This window comes from Magallana gigas, chromosome 2 (assembly GCF_963853765.1).
Source record: "Magallana gigas chromosome 2, xbMagGiga1.1, whole genome shotgun sequence".
Lineage (NCBI taxonomy): Eukaryota > Metazoa > Mollusca > Bivalvia > Ostreida > Ostreidae > Magallana > Magallana gigas.
In genome coordinates, this window is record NC_088854.1 from 45,758,300 (window position 1) to 45,773,243 (window position 14,944).

General features: G+C 31.2%; 1 long non-coding RNA gene across 1 annotated transcript; it reads left to right on the forward strand.

Moving 5' to 3' along the window:
* The first annotated feature begins 1,768 nt into the window (after positions 1–1,768).
* On the forward strand, positions 1,769–7,041 carry LOC117681362 (uncharacterized). The gene is made up of 3 exons (XR_004596014.2): positions 1,769–1,997; positions 2,632–2,681; positions 3,947–7,041. It is a non-coding gene; the product is annotated as an uncharacterized lncRNA (long non-coding RNA).
* The last annotated feature ends 7,903 nt before the right edge of the window (positions 7,042–14,944 follow it).

Genomic DNA, 14,944 nt, shown 5'->3' on the forward strand with positions numbered 1-14,944 from the left:
ATTCTATTTTATGAGAGTATTCACGCTATGATCACATTAAGAGAACATTGAACTTTCACAAGATAGGTACAGGTATATTTTAATTGATTAATACGTTATCACACATAATTCGCTGCGTTACTGTACTATCCGCTTACATTCAATATCTGTCAGATAGTGGATGAACAGTACGTAAGAAATTTTGCTACTTATGATTCTCACAAGATTTGTCTTTCATATGAGAATCATTTGATAATTATTTGTGAAGTTGCTTTGATATTCTAAAGAACATTTTTTCATGCATATTTTCATTTATTTAGGTTTCTGTTTTGTTGTGAGAGTATTCAAATTATCCATTTATTCTGCAATGCATAGAAATTAAACTTTCAAATTAACACTCCCCAATGCGTTCAATAGTCAATGCTAGTATATAATTATAACATGAAAAAAAATGAGGGCTGTTCTAAAAAGTTGTCATTTTTATTTTTAGAATGCGCTATTCAAATGAAAACGACACACAATATACTCCAATTTAATATATGTGTTGTGTAGTGACAATGAAGCATGTGGCTGGTTCACAAAACACTAACATATATACAAATTTGAGCTCTTTAAATCCTAGGTGGGATGTTAGGAAAAGTCAAGTGGTTGATTCTTGTCAAAACAAAGAAATAACGTTGTATAAATATACTTTGGATCGCAATGCTAACTTTGAATTTTGAATCATCGTTATAAATCGAGCTGTATTGGCAGATAGATGATGACACAAAATAATCATTACACTTCTTGCGATGAATCGGGTTGAACAATTAGCAAATTTTGAAAAAGAAATAAAAATTAGAAGTTTTTAAAACGAGTTCTTAACCGAATCATTTAGCTTTATCAATTTGATTGACACGAGGTCAAATCATATATAAATAAAGGGTATCAATGACGTAATGCCTGTTTTAATTTAGACAGAATTTTCATGTCCCAATCTCCGTTTAACTCAGACAGGCGTGAACTTGGGAACATACTCGGCGTACGTCTGTACGTATATCACAAGAACCCCGTATATATCAGTGGTAGAAATCGCAGCTGAATTGATTAGCTTCTCAAGGAAAAAAAAAACTTTGATAAATACGTCTGGGAGACGATCGAAAGAGGTTTCACTGATGCCTCCATAGTGGACATCAGTCAACGGAGAAAGTTGCCGTCAAAACTCCTCTCGTCCGGAAATCAATACAATGGCCATGGTAGAAGATCACGGCAAAACAGCCGTGTCTCGGGCTCTCGCCTGGATATCGTAATGTCCGTGTAAACGGTCCTCCAGGAAGCCTCTTGGAATAAGTAAGATGACAGCTCATTTGTTCTCCAATCTTTTCCTGCCGCCGAATTAACACGATCTTGATTGCTTCGGTCGATTCATGGGGAGAAACAATATGAGTTTCTTGTCATTTTTCTCACATGGACATTGCAATATAGTAATTGAGAAAACATTGCTATCACCCCACGTATATGTGAAGAACTCGCTGAAAATGCATTATTTAACATTCGCGTTAATTGAATGTCTTATGTATGCATGTACCATTTTTGTTTGACCTTGTTTTTGCTTATTTGCTAATTATAATTGCTAAGGATATATATCATGTCAAAATACGCCTCAAGAATTCACATAAATAAATGTAAACAAAAATGCAATAGAGCAGGTAAATTGAAAATCAGTTTTGGTTTATTTATCAATGACGATACTTATTATGTGTTTAAAAAATGAAGGTGAATTCACTGTTGCAAATATTATTTTTAGTGAGACGAAACCCACAACAACAATAGAGATATAAGCTGAATTATGATGAATCTGTCCGTCACCTGGGGCTGGGGATAGACATTACATAACGCCTATCTCCTGACTTTTGTTGAGGTGAAATAGATGAGCTTTGGCGGCCCGGAGAGATGCTGAGTCTTTCTTCTTCACACCAAGTGTCAAATCGCTGACGCTTACAGCCAAATTACAAACACTCGGCATTTTTGGCTTATTAGTAAGTTAAAAAGGGGACAAATAAATGAGACAATGATTCTTTCATATGTCACGTTAAAGAAGAGCGGTGTATGTCTACTCACTAGAGCCTTCTGCCCCGTTTCATTTTTCTCTACTACGCCTACATTTTGAAGGGCCTTTAGAGATATTGCCAAATCTAACAAATGGCTTCACCCACTTATAGCTTGTTATGGATTTCGACTCATAATTTTATGATGAGCGCCTCACGATTCAGTTTGTCGTTAATTGAATAAATTAATCATGCTACAAGCCATATATACGTATTGGACAGCAGAAACTCACTGTTCGATAGAAAAATCTTTAAATGCATGTAGCAAATTTTATGAATAAGTGATGAAGGAGAAATTTTGTAGCACAGGGAAGTATTTTCGGGAATAATGGTTTGTTGTTACCAAACATGAAAGATAAATATCTATATATATGGAGATCACTGTTTGTCTCCTTTACTCTACACACATGCAGTCCCCGATTTAACAAAGACCAATTAGAATTTTCTTATGTTGGTTCTCGATCCCTGTAATAAAATGCAGTCACGATTAATTAACAATCATTGCAATAAACATTCAAAACATTGTTCATGATAAATTCATTTCAGTACATTTTTTTTATTGCAGGTAAAAATCTGAGTTCAAAAACCGACAGGTAGTCCGTCTCTAGTGGTAAGGTGAGAATGAATTTCTCCTACTCCGCCTTCCCTTTAACAATGTTAATGTTATAATAAATGTGGAAAAAAACAACAACACAAAAAATGTTAAATGTATTTTCTTCTTTTTTTAATATAAATTTTAAATAAAAAAAAAATGACATGAACAATTTCTAAAACATGTTTAAAATTTTACTTCTAGGAACTGTAAATTGAATTTATTTCATCAAATCTTTCACGCCACATTTTGGTACATCCCTATATAGTCACATTTATTTCCTCTCCGATGCTACCCAGTTGAATTAAGATCTAATCTGTTCATTTTTTATTATTTTTTTTTTTTTGGGGGGGGGGGTCTTTCTATAAATAAAAATATTCAGATATATTAAAAACACTAAGCACTCAAATTTTAATATTTGGAAGTGATTAAACAAATTAATAAACATTTTGAGCGAGCGATCAGAACCCAGTGCATGTCTGTCCTTATTTACGGCTAACTCACACCAAGGCGAACCATTGATTTATGATATCGACGATAAGACGGGATTCCACATCTTGTAGCATAATTAGCAATAATAGGTAATTTGACAATTTACATGGACAGTTATGCAAATGAGCTGCGAAAGTTTGCACGGACTTGAAATACGCAATGACTTTTTTCTACAGACGAGAACGTGTCGATCTGTCAGTTTTACCTGTTATACATTCATCATTTTTGTGAATGGCCTTGAATAAGCGTACATATATTTTCATTCTTATGTTAAAAAAAATCAAAATATTATATTTCTCACAATTAATTTTTCATGGTCAGTTTTAAAACAATTCTTAGTGAACATTACCACTGTTTACTTAGAGGGAAATAAACAAGTTTGTTTTTTCTCTGTAAAGTTTCTCAAAAGAGAAATAAGCTTGAAGGTTAATTATCTGCTTTGAAAAAGAATCTATAGACGGCAGTGCCATATGAATGAAATAAAAAAAAAATAGCCGTATTTTCTCTTTTTTCTGCTTAACTTCAATGAATTGCATTAATTGCAAGTAGACTTATTAAAGTGTTACATTAAAGTTTTAAAATTCAGAGAATATAAAACTATCTCTGACAATTTATTGTATATATAGATAAATTCTCTGAAATAAATGAATAATGATGATTATGATAATTGATACAGAAACAACTCTAAATCTGTTGACTTAACTAGAAATTGTACTTTTTCTGAACTGAACATTTGCTTATTCCAATTCGATGATCAATGGATGAGAAAGATACAGTGCTATTTCAAAATTGATAGGAAGACGAGAATTCTATATACCACCTTGCGCCATTGTTTACCAAAGATCTGCTGATTACCGTGAAAATTGTTGAAATTAGCCAAAGCAATCTGGTGTGCTCTCGTGTAATATTCATGAAAATCTCACGTGAACAACTATTCAGGAAATCAGACCCAAACATATTGCGTTGTGTTGTAATATGTTGATAATTTCTTGTTTAGATCATGATTATTGTCTTAATTTATGTACCAATCATAAAGTTCATTTTTTGACTCATTTAATTAAAAGGCAAGCGATATGCATGACTTCTCTTCAATGACTTGATTAAGAACAGGTTTAAATCGCGGTTTTATACCGGTATATTAATGAAATACAAGTTTTTATTTAAAAATGATGCCAAGTTTCTTTTGAGCTTTTACCGGCAAATAAAGGATTATAATGTTCTTTTCATATCCCAATTTTTACCCTCTTGAATTTTTTAAGCAGGAACGGACAGTCATAAATAAAAACCCGTTTGGTTCTTAATGTTAATTTAATCTAGATGAATGAAGACCTCATTTCATTTAATAACTGTATAAATATTTGATGATGTATACAATTTTGCAATAAACCTCAAAGAGCGTTTTGGTGAACGTGAGAAACAAAATCGTTCTATTTTGTTTTCAAGTAAATAGCTGGTCTACCATAAATTGAAATTTTATTGGCGGTTTTATTTATGAGAAATTAAACGAATTGCAAGGCAAGGAATATTTATGCCTATTATTAATATTGTAATAAAACTTATTCGTTTTGCCTCATTTCTTTTTAAACAAACGCAGAAGAAAAGAAAGATAAAAGAAAAAAACCGAAGAAAATAAATAACTAAATCGACCAAATAAGGTCATTATACTTCTAAGTGAAACACTCAACAAAAGCGCAGAAAAGTGTAATATACGCCGGATTATGTTGACAAAGTGCGCGATATCCCGGAATCAATGACTAAGCCCCGAAGAACTGCGACACAATCGGGGTTGACTGCGAACACCGTTCATGAAAGACAGTCCTCTCGAATTGCAACATTTTGTCTAATTGCCATATATATCATCGGGCTTGCGACAGAAAATGGTATTCAGGAGTCCTCAGCCGGAAAATCGAGCCCAAACTGGGTCAGCCAGTCCTACCCTGATACATTTTTAAAACGGTGTTCTTTGCTGTGGATTAAACAGGAAGTATGATGTTATAAAACAAGGACAAACCATAATCCACGGTATACCAAGGTCAACAAGGTCAAACCGCGTGGATTACAGCTTCATCTTAAAATTTGACGTCCAAGGGAAGTCCCTTATATCGTATTTCTTGGTTAAGCTTAGTAGAGGGATTAACATGTCCTTTTGGTAGAAAAGAATTACACACATATACTTTACCCGCCATTGTTACACAATAAGGTTGCAAAACTACCAGGGGTGAAATCAGATACAGGAGTGTGCAGGGTTCGAATCTTTCAACACCCTGCCCCTGTGGTGGAGTGTTGGCATTTTGCTGTCACTCCGCCATCCTTTGTCCTTGATGACAATATATGACAAAGTTTGAGGCATGTATGTCGCTTCATTGCAATGTAGTGTCGCCAATGACCAAAACAGGAAACCCTTCTTGTCGTCTGCGAACTGATTTTAGTCATTTTACCCATCCTTACAACACTTGAAGGAAAATGCCCACTTGCATCGCAATTTGGTTTGTTTTTCATGGAATCGCCAACACTTTATTTCAAAATATATTCGATTGTCACGTTATTGATTTATGAAAATTGTTATTCTGATTGTACTAGTTGAACTACTGCACAAATACTGCTTTTAAAAAAAGTAAGGAAAAAAGTAGTTAATTATTACGCGTTAATGAACATAGGAACATTTTATACAACATGTAAATGTCAGTTAAAATGTCATAATCATGATGTTTGTAAAGTTGTTTATATCTTCTGTGGGCAAATTCTCTACAACGCAATTGATGATGAACAACAATTTCATACAGTCTCAAGAGAGACAACCTGCACCGGAAAATGTAAATTGTAACTGTTACACTAACTTCTGCTGATCCATGCAAGAAAAATTATGTCAACATGCAAGAAAAAATTGCCAACATGCAAGCTAATTATGTCTAAGCAGAATTAGTTTATGACGCAACTTATACCCGTTTTGGTAAGAGAATCTGATCTCGATATAGATAAATGTCTTTACAGAGACCAGCATTTGACATGACAGATCTTTAAGATATTTATCTAGACATGCAATATCAATAATTATGACAAATGATAGCTAATATAGGTATGTTTAATAACCAGAAGATTTAGTTGTTGATATTATACCTTACTATCTAACTTTTGGATACTAATGATTGTGCATGTTTAGTGTATACAATGTACATGTTTTTGTATTGTATAGTTTTTAATGACAGTTGTGTAATTACATTTAGTTACAATTTAAGGAGAAGAGAAGAACTCGTGAGTTGTTTGAACTTATTTGTAATCCTTTGTTGTTATAAAATGTGTTAATTCAAATTTAATAACTTAATACGTCAGTTTATCTGACATCATATGATATGACAAATGCGATGTAATTTTGTAAACGTATTTGTACATGTAAACTTGTTTGTACATGTAAACTTATTTGTACATGTAAACTTATTTGTACATGTAAACTTATTTATGTCAACATGAAAGATAATCACATCAACATGAAATAATAATGAGCCTTATGTTTAGACAAGACTCGATTATGTCTATATCCGTCTTATATATGTCAGCACTTAAGCATAGTTTTCACGCAAGTTGACATAAATAAAATGCATATCAAGATATTATCATATAACTACAATAACAAAACTTTTTATTTTATTTTTTGACCGTATGTAATTTACACCTACAACTTTAGTATATTTTTGAAGTTTCAAGAAAATATTTTAAGGGTTCATCTAAAAAAACAGGTATATTTACAAAAGGAATATATAGGAAATTGTCATTTTCCGCATTTAGAGCAGATTAGAAAATTCTACAATAACGATTTTCCTCAAATTGTAACATGTTCATCTCAAACTATCAAAATGCACCAAATTTTGCTACATATTTGGAAAATTACAAATTTAGATTACAAAAATATGAAAAATAACCCAGAGGATAGCATCATTCTGTGTTTAAATTTTCAAAGAAATACACTTTTTACTTTCTCTTTTATTTTATTTCTGATAATTCACTCCAACAAAGCTTCATTTTATCGTAACTTCATAAAAGCACAATGGCAACGCTTACCGACCGAACAACGAAAAATCGTTTAAAAATAAAATTTTCCTTAAAATATCTAAATAATTTATCAGTATTTTGTTTATTGTGTCCTGGTTAATGAATGGTATCGAAACGATTTCACAAAAGGTATAAATACACTGTATTTTACTTAAATGCGCAAAAACATGTGCAATGAAAACTGAAGTCGGTCTCCTAAAATATAGTATACTCTTATCTATATTAATATCTCATTTAAATATATCATTCTACATTTATTCATTTTTTTTACATGGAATAACCCTGAGAAATTCTTCAAAATCACACTCTCAAATCATGAGTATTCCAGCATTTAATTCTCTTTTGGGAAGGAGGCTTTGACAAAATTCTGATCAGGAATTTAATTCTTACTTACATGTGCTCTTATCTTTTCTTACTATAATACTATATGTGTTTCTTCTTGTGTGTCATAATGGCGATGCAGATGCTATAGCTGTCTGTTACAAGGGAGATTTTAAAGAGGTGCAATTATTATAAAATTAGTTTTATCATCGTATTAATCGAAAAAAAGAACAATAATTTAAAAAAAAATAGGGCCACACACTAAAATATTTTTCTCCTTATTACGAGAAAAGATCTCATTATCACGAGAAAAAAACCTCGTTATTACGAGAAAAGATCTCGCTATTACGAGAAAAGACCTATATAAAATGGTGCGTTTTATTGATTTACATGTACTCTCTGAGTCTCTTTATGTAAAATACATGCAATTGAACATATATTAAGAAATTCATTAAATTAGTTAAAAAGAATTTCATCAGAAGAAGCAAAGCAGATAGATTAATAAATCAATAGACCAATTTATTAATATGAAAGATAATTTGTTTTGACTCAAAAATGTTTATATACAAAACAATTATTTTTAATATATAATGTGTATGAATATATAAAACACAATTTAGGGCAAATCCTGTATACCCATAATTGAAACTAAATAGTTATCAGTAACTAACAGAATTGTGTTTTTATGACTAGAACTATCTGGTATTTACTTCTGAGTGGGATTGTATTATTGAAAATTGAAAAGTAAAATTACATGAGGTTCTTTTCACATATTCATATAAGATGAAAAGTAAAATCCGATCATTTTATGTAGAAATTAATAAATAAATATGGTTGTTATCTTAAAATAATCAAAATTGAATTAACGTTTTTTTGAAAGTAAAAAAATGATATTGAACCAATTGACTTTGAAGTCTAGACCCGATGAAAGAGAAACACTATGTATTTTTTTCACAATAATAAATCAAATAACAACTACTATGTATTTTATAATAACGAGGTATTTAATTGTAATTTTGAGATAATTAAGTCGTAATAACAAGATCTTTTCTCGTAATTACGAGATAAACATATATTTCATGTGGCCTTATTTGTCTTTCGTAGTCATCTGTTCAAGTATTATTATTTTTAAAAATATAGAAATTAGTTATCCTTTTGTAATTGCTCCTACCTAGATGATTAATCAGTTTGCAATATTATAGTTACAAATCCATAAAATAATTTCATATGTCATTTAATTGTTATTTTTCCCGTTTGTATGATTATACATACAAAATTTACATTAGGACAACGGCAATATAGTTTATAAATTGGTATCTTGTCTTGATTAGTTCTTTAATTTCATAGGTCAATACGAGTACATGTATATTATTATATCAATATTAATATCTTTCTACAACTGAGCTTTAAAAAATAAATACAAAATCAAGTATCTTATCCTGTTGCATCAAATCTATATCGAAACACTCTTACAAACCAGGATATTGATATACACGTATCGTGCCAATGAAGTCAAACCACAACGTTGTCCTTACTGTACATTTTATATTTCATTATTCTATTATACTTGAATACTACATATTTTTGGCTTTACAACCAGTTATAACTAAATTGTTCTACGATATCTTCACAGTATCTCAACATTGAATCTGTGATCAGCAACAAAAGAAAATACATGTACGCTTCGGAACAAATACGTTAGAGTAGTTGTCTTTCTTTGCGAGTCAGACATAGGTATCATCTGATAAAAAGTTATCTTATGCACTCTGTAAATATGAGTTAAAGAGGACATGATTTCTTTCCAGGTCACTTTAACTGGAAAGACTTTTAAAATATCTTGTAGCATAAGCGATTAATCTCAACTAAACAATCAGTTTATATACATGTATCAAACAAATATTCCAATTAAAAACTTTAACAAAGTTAATCTTCATGTGATTTTGCAAAAATGAAAACACAACACATATATAATACATTTACCCATTCGTTTTGAATGAATATACAAAGAAAGTTGTACTTCTATTTTTTGCATTTCAGACACAGTTGTTTTATTCTTGTGGTCCCATCAATAAGTAGCAATGATCTGTCTTCGGCGAAACATAGTCATGAAGTCACTTTTGCAAAATTCTGCTGGAATTCATATCTTGAAAACGTATATCTCCTTCTGCAACAAATCTAAAATGATGCACTTGTCCATACTTCTTGGGACGTGGTTATATTATTAGCCCAAACTGCTCTTCTGCAATAAAATATAAAGAATGCTTACTTGCACTAAGATGGAAATATTGTCAATTATTTTTTTTTCAAATTTCGATATACTTGGATAATAAAGTTTAAACAATTACCCACTTGTTCAATATTTAGGCAGACGTATTAACAACGCGGAATATACATATACATGAATTGTCATATTTTATATAGATATATTTGTCCTTCTAGCATATTTCAATTTAAGTAATAAAAATATCCATAATGACTACTTTATACTTTATTGCTAAAATTAAAACATGTTAGAAGGACACGATGACAAAGACCAACTATAGTTATTGATAACTTTGTTTTGTTTTTAAAGTTGTCCCTCTTTGCATGCCAGGAATTACAACAACAAAACCAGCATTATTAAGAATGGAGTTAACAAGTCCACAGTATTGTATCATCAAGATTAAATTGTGTTAGCTGTAGACATTTGGTGCTGTGTACTATATACTATATTAATGCAACTTGCTTAGCTTTATCAATGCCATTTTTTTCCAAGTAGTACTTTCAATGTAAAATTATTCTAACATTATTAAATATTTGAATGTGTAAACCAATCAAAACGCAAATATAAGATATTCTATTAAAATGTTAACTTAATTTTGTATTTTTATCCCAAAAACAATCAACAATCTCAATTATTTCACAAAAGCATGTTTTATACTGAAATCAATCAAAAATGTTTAACCAATGGTAAACGTGTAACAAGTACATTTCACACTAAGTAAATGCATGCTTGTGATTGTTTACTAGATCATGATATATACATTAAATATATCGTAGACTAACCAAACTGATCATGTTGGAAACAAGTGATTACCTATTATTTTAACTTTGAGAAAAGTATCAAAATGCAATGAATGTGCAATGAATATTATTTTTGATAATTTGCTAAGCTAGAATTAAATATCAATCATTACACATGCTTTGCGTTTAATAACATACATGTACAATATGAAAAGGAGCATTTCTTAGTTCATAATATCCTCAGAAAGATTTACTTTTTATAGTTTAATCCTTTCTTTTGTTATATATATACTATTAATATGATATTGAATGGTATATATTTAAAAAACAAATAAATAAAATTTTTATCATTGTTCCAAACAAGAAAAAAAGGGGTAAATTAATAAATAAAATATTTATAAGAAATAAAAAAGAAAAGAAAATGGAAATAGGGGACATATCTTATGAAAAGGCAGAATTTTTTTTTTACTTATCAAGCCCTTCAAAGGTCACTACATGTACAAGGAAAATAAAACAAGAGGCCCAGGGGACACATCGCTCACCTGATCAACAATTGCCTTAATTCTGATCAAATTAGCATTACAGTATCAAAATATCTTGACAAATAAGTACAGTAGATCTTGCTAAAAAAAATTTGAAAAACTGCCAATTTTTATCCACCTCTTATTTTTTGGTAAATACCAAGCCCTTTTTGTTGTTGTACCTCTAAGATTTTTCTCTATTCCTATATACCCCCCCCCCCCCATTTCGTGGCCCCACTATTCTCTAGGGAATCATGGTTTCATCAAACTACCTTTAATCTCATAACCTGTGCTTTCACACTAAGTACTGAGTTTTGGACCAAAAACTTTCCCAGAATATTTTTAAAGATTTTCTCTATATATTCCTATGTATAAATTCAAACCGCCATCACGGTCCCGCCCTACCACTAGTGATTTTGCAAACTTGAATTTACACTACCCAAGGATGCCTCTACACAAGTTTAAGCTTTTCTGGCCAAATAGTCTCTAAAAAGAAGATTTTGAAAGATTTTCTCTATATATTCCTAAGTAAGATTTCATCCCCGATTGTGGCCTCACCCTACCCCTGGACTATTATTTAAAGAAACTTGAATCTATATGATCTGGGGATGCCTCCACTCAAATTTGGGCTTTCCTGTCCTAATACTTTTGAGAAGAAGACTTTTAAAGATTTTCTCTATATATAAAAATGTATCCCCCATTGTGGCCCCGCCCTACCCCCAGGAACCATGATTTGAACAAACTTGAATCTACATTATCTGAGGATGGTTACACGCCAATTTGAGATTTCTTGGCCAAATAGTTATTAAAATAAATTTTTAAAAAGATTTTCTCTATATACTCTTATGTAAAAATTGATCCCCCAATTGTGGCCCCACCCTACCCCCGGGGACTATGATTTGAAGAAACGTGAATCTACACTACCTGAGGATGCTTCCATTTTAATTTGAGCCTATCTGGCCTAATAGATTTTGAGAATAAGATTTTTAAAGATTTTCTCTATATATATTCCTATGTAAAACCTGAACCCCCAATTATGGCCCCACCCTACCCCTGGGGATCATGATTTGAACAGACTTAAATCTACACTACCTGAGGATGCTTCCATTTTAATTTGAGCTTTTCTGGCCAAAAAGTTTTTGAGAAGAGGATTTTTAAAGATTTTCTCTATATATTCCTATTTAAAACATGATCCCCCTATTGTGGCCCCACCCTACCCCCGGGGACCATGATTTAAACAAACTTGAATCTACACTACCTGCGGATGCTTCCACTCAAAGTTGAGCTTTCCTGGCCTAGTAGTTTTTGAGAAGAAGATTTTTAAAGATTTTCTCTATATATTCCTATGTTAAACTTGATCCCCCAATTGTGGCCCCATCCTACCCCTGGGGACCATGATTTGAACAAACTTAAATCTACATTTCCTGAGCATGCTTCAAATTTATTTTGAGCTTTTCTGGCCTAATAGTTTTTGAGAAGAAGATTCTTAAAGATTTTCTCTATATATTCATATGTAAAACTTGATCCCCCAATTGTGGCCCCACCCTACCCCCGGAAACCATGATTTGAAGAAACTTGAATCTACACTACCTGAGGATGCTCCCATTTTAATTTGAGCTTTTCTGGCCTAATAGTTTTTGAGAATAAGATTTTTAAAGATTTTCTCTATATATTCCAATGTAAAACTTGATCCCCCTCTTGTGGCCCCTCCCTACCCCCGGGGACCATGATTTGAACAAACGTGAATCTACACTACCTGAGGATGCCTCCACACAAGTTTAAGCTTTTCCGGCTGAATAGTTTTTGAGAAGAAGATTTTTGAAAAATACCAACAAATTTTTAATAATTCTCAATTATCTCCCCTTTAAAAAGGGCGTGGCACTTCATTTGAACAAACTTGAATCCCCTTCACCTAGTGGTGCTTTGTGCCAAATTTGAAATCTGTCCAGTGGTTCTTGAGAAGAAGATGAAAATGTGAAAAGTTAACAACGACAACGACGACAACGACAGACAACGGACAAATTGTGATCAGAAAAGCTCACTTGAGCCTTTGGCTCAGGTGAGCTAAAAAACGGGAAGGCCAAAAAAGACATGGAGAAGAGTTATTGAAATAGAAATGGTCTGGAAAAGACACAGCTAGAACATTATCCACCAACTATCATAGGACAAAGAGAGGTGGACAGAATTGTACTTAGCCTATGATCCACAAGGAAGTAATGAAGGCTTATCAAGTAAGTCAAAAGAATTGGCTTACACACTTACACAAAACCTAGACTTTAGGAGAATAAAAATGACAGAGTCATCAGGAGAATAATGTAATTTTAAGAATTTTGTTCGACATATTTCGATCAATTAGAGTACTTTAAAACTGCTATTTTGTTTTGTTTTCCTGGCAATGGGATATCTTTTATTTCCTTTGTCCAAAGCTGTACAATTTGAATATTATTTCAGATTACTGCCTTTATTCTTGATACTTTGTTTTAAATTTCTTACACGTGTTGAAGTTTAAGACTATATACAAATCGTCCCATATAATTATATATGATGAAAAGTTATTACAACATGCAATTGTTCCAGTGATTAGTATGTGGTAAGAATATCATTGCGTTGGAATAATTATGTGGAACGCTGTTTAACCGTACCATACAAACACTAGTATTCAGATTTTTATTAGTAAAGTTTTGTGTACATTAATGTAAGTTTATTTTTACTTCTTCTGTCCTTTAATGTTTCCTCTCCTTATTCGTTATAAATGTATCTAAACCCAGAAACCAATTCTCTCTGAATAACTTCAGATAAATCTCTTTTCCTGTTTGCAACTATACATCGTTACATAACATGAAACATTTTACACTGATTATTCATTTAATTATACTGTGCTTTACCAAAATTTAGATAATTGAGAAAAAAAAATTGTACAATGTTTGAATTTTAAATAATCTTAAGTTTTGCAAAAGACATTATTTTGCCCATAAACCACATGGCTTGTGTTTATAGATTAAACTTATTACTTCATTGATTAATTGACAGTGTTTACCAATTTCTTTAATGCATTTTATATAATATAACATTTGCCATAAATGGCTATCGGAAGGTTGAATGGATACAACTTTTTGAGGTATATTTTGTGAACATATTATTTAGTAAAATTATTATTTGTATTGGTATATTATTATCATGCATAATTAATCACCTCCTTATCTCAATTAACATCTGCCATTTATTGATGTATTGTGAAATGAAAGGTTTTGTTAGAAATCGGTTATAGAAGAAATTGTGTATTATTTTATATGAAAAAAATGAGGTTTGAAAAAAAATCAATGACAAATACTGCTTATTGTATTAACAGCACAGTTATCTCCCTTTTAACAATACATGGTGATACTTTCTGAATTTACCAAAAATACTAGTAAGACTTATATTTTGATCATTATCATTTACCATTGACTCAAGTCTCATTGTTTTTTTTTTTAAATGAATGATTTTGAACAAATAAATGTTATTTAAACAAAGTGTTGACATTTTTGAAGTTGCGAACAGAAATAAACGAATGCAGTGCAAGGTCGTTACAAATTGGCGGGCTGTTAATTAATATCAGATTGAAGAAAAAATAGCATTTTGTTGTTATCTGCAATGCATTATCATAATTAAATGGTTAATATTAACCCTTTTTTTTTTTTGCTTTCCCAATCTGGACTTTTATGAAATTAAACATATGGTTTTGGTTGTTAAGTTAAAATTCTTTCGCAAAGCTTGCATCAAATTCATAAGTTTGAATATTAGAAAACGTATATTGTAATATATAAAAAGCTGACTTGATCATTTTTTACCATATGAATTTCATTGAGAAGAAGGACTCTGTATTCAAATTTTAAAGTTTATAAATATATGACTTTTCTTGA